Genomic DNA, 6,584 nt, shown 5'->3' with positions numbered 1-6,584 from the left:
GTTAATAGTCGAGTAATGGTTGAGGTATAGTGGAGTAATGTAGTAACAGCGAAGTAACTATGGAGTAATGTAGTAACAGTGGAGTAACAGTGAAGTAAGTATGGAGTAATGTAGTAATAGTGAAGTAATTATGAAGTAATGCAGTAATAGTGAAGTAATTGTGGAGTAATGTAGTACCAGTGGAGTACTAGTGAAGTAAGTATGGTGTAATGTAGTAATAGTGAAGTAATTATGGAGTAATGTAGTAATATCGAAGTAATTATGAAGTAATGTGGTAACAGTGGAGTAATAGTGAAGCAAGCATGGAGTAATGTAGTAATAGTGAAGTAATTATGGGGTAATGTAGTAATAGCGAAGTAATTGCGGAGTAACGTATTAATAGCGAAGTAAGTATGGAGTTATGTAGTAATAGTGAAGTAATTATGGAGTAATGTAGTAATAATGAAGTAATTACGGAGCAATGTAGCAATAGTGAAGTAAGTATGAAGTAATGTAGTAACCGTGTAGTAACAGTGAAGTAAGTATGGAATAATGTAGTAACAGTGAAGTAATTATGAAGTAATGTAGTAATATCGAAGTACTTATGGAGTAATGTAGTAATAGTGAAGTAATTATGTAGTAACGTAGTAATAGTGAATTAATTATGGAGCAATGTAGTAATAGCGAAGTAATTATGGAGTAATGTAGTAATAGCGAAGTAAGTATGGAGTAATGTAGTAACAGTGAAGTAAGTAAGGAGTAATGTAGTAATAGTGAAGTAATTATGAAGTATTGTAGTAATAGTGAAGTAATTATGAAGTAATGTAATAATAGTGAAGTAATTATGAAGTAATGTAGTAATAGCGGCGTAATGGCAATCTGGCAGCTTTGATTTATTAAAAGGGTGAATATTCAATTTGCCAAGATATGATCTTCTTCTGCCAAAGAGCGACATTAATAAGGCGGGGGATATACAATCTGATCATATAAATGAATCAGGAGTCCCCAGAGGAAAGGAGGTAGGGCAGGCAGAGCTCCTCGGTAGCAGCAAACATCTGTAGCATAAATTACATCAGAGCTGTGGTATCATGTCCACCTTTCGTGAAAACAAGAAGTCTATTGATGTCTCCCAAATGGCACCATATTCACTATATAACGCACTACTTTTGACCAGAGCCCTATTAGGTAGTGCTCTATAAAGGAGTGGATGCAGGAATTTGGGATGCAGACTCATAGGATATCAGAATAAACAGATTCCAACTGATGTATGTCCCTCTAAACCAGGGTTAATTTAAAACCACTACTGTCGATTCCAACACGTCTTTTCTTATATATACTGCTCAAAAAAATAAAGGGAACAGTTAAACAACGCATCCTAGATCTGAATGAAAGAAATAATCTTATTAAATTTAGTAGTTTTTTTGAGCAATATATATATATATATTTTTTTTTAACACATTTTTTTATTGTTTTGTCCTGTCTTGTTGGGTTACAAGAATATTATCCATTTCAATGTATCAACATGTACCTGCAGGCTGACACTCAGAAGTACAACGTCAGGAAGAAATACACAGAGTGGAAGTAATCATACATTCAGTATAAACAGGAAAATAAAAAGGGGGTGCCCCCCACCCCCTCCCCCCAAAAACCGACTTGTGGTTTTATCTAAATTATCCTTGGATGGAGATAAGGGCTTGGACTTGTGGTTTTACTTAATTATCCATACTGGCCAATGATTATAATAGCGATTGTGATCCAACCATAAATTCATACATTGTGCGCCAGTGCCGAGAGGACGGCAGTTCAATATGTAGCTAGATGTAGGAGATTAACCAGCTAGCTCATTGTTGCCCATGAAAGGAAGTTAGGCTAGCGAGCAAGCATTTTAGCAAGGTAGCCTAGGACAACAACAACTAAAAGGGTGTACTGCATGACAGTCATAGACCGTTTCATCAACATGAAAGAGAGGAGGATAGTGTTTCTCTACAAGTAAGGTGAGTCAACATGTTTTTATACTTTTTCTACGCACACACGCACGCACGCACACACACACACACATAGGTGATTAGATGGTGATGTTGAAATGTTTAAGTTGAAATGGTGCTGGAATAGTGGAGGCAGCTCCTGTTTCCTTTGCGACTTGCGGTAGCTCTCTGTGGTTATAAATCAATAATTGTTTAGTAGTCCAAATATGTAGGAAACATGAACTTGCTTGACCATGATGTAGGCCATATAAATGTTTATTACAAGAATTATGCTTTGTGGACTTCACCGGCCAGAGGTTGCTCTCCGGTTTAGTAATTAATACAAAAGGTGTGGTTGATTTTATTCTGCCACTGTGTCTTCTTATTGTCTTGGCCTTAGGCCTATATATCAAGGTGTCAAGGCATATGAACTACGAGGTTATAGAGCAAACAACGCAATTATCACAACACATAGGTTGTAATGTGGCTTTATTTTCTGGCTTGGCTTCACCAGTGATTTTACCCACACACCACTGCTGCAATGGATTAGTCTATTTGTTCTGCATCTGTAGATACGTCCCTGCATCCATAGATACCTCACTGCATCCGTAGATACGTCACTGCATCCAGATACGTCACTGCATCCGTAGATATGTCACTGCCATCGGTAGATACGTCACTGCATCCGTAGATATGTCACTGCATCCGTAGATACATCACTGCATCCATAGATACGTCACTGCATCTGTAGATACGTCACTGCATCTGTAGATACGTCACTGCATCCATAGATACATCACTGCATCCATAGATACGTCCCTGCATCCGTAGATACGTCCCTGCATCTGTAGATACGTCACTGCATCCATAGATACGGCACTGCATCCGTAGATACGTCCCTGCATCTGTAGATACGTCACTGCATCCGATGATACGGCACTGCATCCGTAGATACGTCACCGCATCCGTAGATACGTCACTGCATCTGTAGATACGTCACTGCATCCGTAGATACGTCGCTGCATCCATAGATACGTCACTGCATCCGTAGGTACGACACTGCATCTCTAGGTACGTCACTGCAGAGAGACAGGTAATGTATTGAATCAGCTTGGGCTAAATAAAGGAAGAGAGAGACAGGTAAGGCATTGAGGCAGGTAATGTATTGAGTCAGGCTGGGCTAAATAAAGGAAGAGTGTAGAGAGACAGGTAATGTATTGTAGAAGGCTGGGCTAAATAAGGAAGAGAGACAGGTAGTGTATTATAACAGGCTGGGCTTACAGTTTTTCTCCATTGGTTTGGCTCATTTCTTGAAACAGAAATTACATTCTCAAAACTTTAAGATCATTTGGCAAAACAGTCTTACAGTTCAGCACAACACTATAGCTCACTTGCAAAAGCTCATATCTCTCCTAAAACTGTTCACTCATGCTTCAAAACTAAATTCCTTTCCCATATAAAGAGTCAGTGCCACGAAAATGGCAAAGATCCTTCTCAATTGCTTTGGCTCATTTCTAAAAACAGACCGGACGTTCTCAACACTCTTGGTGCTTTAACCAAAACTAAATTTCCTTCTCATTTAAACAGTCAGTGCCCCCAAAATGCTTCGTCCCTTTGGTATTGTGTAAGCACTGCAAGTCAAAATGTTTAGATGTTTTGTCACTATGGCAGAGGACCATTGAAATATCCCTCATGTCCACCTTTCAGTCTTAGCCCAGTCCTTCATTGACAATGGTTACTGTACTGTTTTTTGTCCAGCTAACAGAATACAATTGTGTATAAAACTGAAAAAAAGAAATAGGATTTTAGGGTAAGAGTAGCCTCTAAGGTTTGACATCACACATTGCACTCATACTCCCAAGGAAATTGTAACCATTATCATTCACACACAAAGTAACTTCCATACATCAGAGTAAAAAGAAAATGTATACAGCATAATATACTGTAATATAAACACACAAACAAAAAACAATAAATTGTATGCAGCCTACAGTGCTGTAAATAAAGCTGGAGTTTCACAACTAACAGTTCTTCACTGGTCGCTGTCCTCACCCTCCCTCTCCTGGCCACCATCCTCACCCTCCTGGCCATCCACACACTGCTGTCCTCACCCTCCCTCTCCTGGCCACCATCCTCACCCTCCTGGCCGTCCACACGCTGCTGTCTGTCTGGCCACAGATTCTCGTCCACATCACAGCGTATATTCTCCCTTGCGATGCAACGAGGGAAGAAACGGCGTACATGTCGCAACCATCCCCTACACTGATCTCCTGTAATATCCTCACACGCAGCGTCCATTGCATGGAGCAGGGACCTCTGATCCTGAGCCCGATGCTCATACACTCTCCACCTCCAAGCGGAGAAATACTCCTCAATAGGATTGAGGAAAGGAGAGTAAGGTGGTAGGAACACCATGACCATCCTTGGATGAGTAGTGAACCAGGCCCTGATGAGCGGGCCACGGTGGAAATTCACATTGTCCCATACAATGACATATTGTGGTAGGTGAGGCCCTACGAGACCTCTCTCATTTTCAGGGATCAAATCAAAATGAAGGCGGTCCAAGAAGATGAGGAGCTTCTGTGTATTGTATGGGCCAAGACTGAGGATGTGAGTGGCCACACCATTCTCAGATATGGCAGCACACATTGTTATATTGCCCCCTCGCTGGCCCGGGACATCCGCCGTGGCCCGGTGGCCAATAATATTACGGCCACGTCTTCGGCCCTTGGCCAGGTTGAAGCCAGCTTCATCCACAAACACGAGGATGTGATGGGTCTCGTTTCCTTCCAATGCCATTATTCTCTACAATAGCGTAAAAAAAGAAAACATCAAATCAGTCATACAGAAGAGTCATACACTACAGTTACAGACAATTACATAGGAATGTTCTATGTTCTCCACAAGTTCAATATACTACTGGCCACTACTCCAGTGGTTCCAAACCTGGAGTACATGTACCCCTATGCAGAGGTACTACAGGGGGTATTTGACAGAAAGGGGAGGGGGAAATCATCAATGACTAGACTTACTGAAATGTTACAGTAAAACCCACAGTATTAGATAGATTTACATGGGAGGCACTAATTGCAGCTCTTTGACCCATTTTCTTATTGTATGTTATATTCTTCAAAATAAGGATTATAATGATAACTGCATCATACAGTAAGCTGCAGTTTTTAGGCGAAATGTTGAAGTCAGATAAATCAAATACTTCCATACCTGGATTACCTGGATACACAAATCAGGTAAAGTGGGTACTGAAGCCAAAAAAGTTTGGGAACCACTGCTTAATTGTAAAAAGGTTATAATGATGGACAACCAGTAACTGACTTACATGTACATACTGGTACCGCAGCTCTTTCACTCTATCAGAGTTCCTCTCAAATGGTACCCTGTAAATTTGCTTCATTGTCATCTGATGCTTCTTCAATATCCGGTCTATTGTGGAGTTGCTTATAGAGTTGACATTTTGGAATATGGCATTGTCTTGTAGGATTGCAGCGCGGATCTGTCTCAATGTGATGGCATTATTTGCCATCACCATGTTACAGATCTCTTGTTCTTGTTGTTGATTGAGAAGTTTTCCTCTGCCACCCGTGCAAGGTTGTCGTCCAATCCTAGATATAGAAGTCAAAGGACAACACTCCATTCGTAATGTATACCTTATGTATTCCTTACAGAATGAGTTACCTATGTAATTGTATTGTTGTTTTACTTACAGTAACTTTACCACAATTCTAATGCATCACTGCACAGTGACTGTAATACTACTGTAAACTGTATCATCAATACTGTAGAAAATAAACTATTCCATAGTTTATTTTCTCCAATGTTTTTCTTGTCATTTTTAGTATCATAACTTCCCATTGAGGTAAGATATTATTGTAGGCCTATCACACACACACACACACACACACACACACACACACACACACACACACACACACACACACACACACACACACACACACACACACACACACACACACACACACACACACACTAAATGAATAGGTAAATGTGTAAATAAATATATTTCTTGCTCTATGCACAGTGTCCTGTCCTATACAACATATAATTCCATCATTGACTGACTACATACCTGTTTTCCCTGCGAAAGGTTTGGATGATGGAGGAGACTGTTGAGCGAGGCACATTAGGCTGCACTCGGCGACCTGCCTCCGCCATTGTGAGGCCATGGTTGATGACATGGTCTATAATTGTGGCCCGAATTTCATCCGGGACAGCATGGTGTCTTCGTGCTCCTCGGCCTCTTCCCCCTATTCCACCACCACGCACCCTTACTCCTCCTCCTCCTCCTCCTCTTCTTCTTCTCCCTCTTCCTCTTCCTCGAGCAGGCAGTTGCTCTTGTTCATTTACTTGGCCAGGTGCCTCCATGTTCAGAAATTGTACTGGTCCTGCATGGTCAAGCTCTTTACATACATGTTTGGCAGCATTCACAGTCATGGACAGCACCTGTCAGGTAGCTAAACATACTGTTTGATTGGTCATCTGAGATGTGTGAAACTCCTCCTTCGTTAGTCAAGTTCTAGTTTCACCTGACTGTCAATTGTTGTAATAAATGTATCAAATGTTCCAAGGGATTCATATATGGTATTCATGGTATTATGTTCTTGA

At 40.8% G+C, this 6,584-nt stretch overlaps 1 long non-coding RNA gene across 1 annotated transcript; it reads right to left on the bottom strand.

Annotated features, from left to right (window-relative positions):
- Window positions 1-5,371: 5,371 nt before the first annotated feature.
- Window positions 5,372-6,283, bottom strand: LOC115205763 (uncharacterized). The gene is made up of 2 exons (XR_003880674.1): window positions 6,049-6,283; window positions 5,372-5,563 (listed from the first exon to the last, which is right to left on the bottom strand). It is a non-coding gene; the product is annotated as an uncharacterized LOC115205763 (long non-coding RNA).
- Between the last annotated feature and the right edge of the window lie 301 nt (window positions 6,284-6,584).

Source organism: Salmo trutta, chromosome 13, assembly GCF_901001165.1.
Source record: "Salmo trutta chromosome 13, fSalTru1.1, whole genome shotgun sequence".
In the NCBI taxonomy this organism is placed as follows: Eukaryota; Metazoa; Chordata; class Actinopteri; order Salmoniformes; family Salmonidae; genus Salmo; species Salmo trutta.
This window is presented reverse-complemented; position numbering and strand designations above follow the sequence as displayed.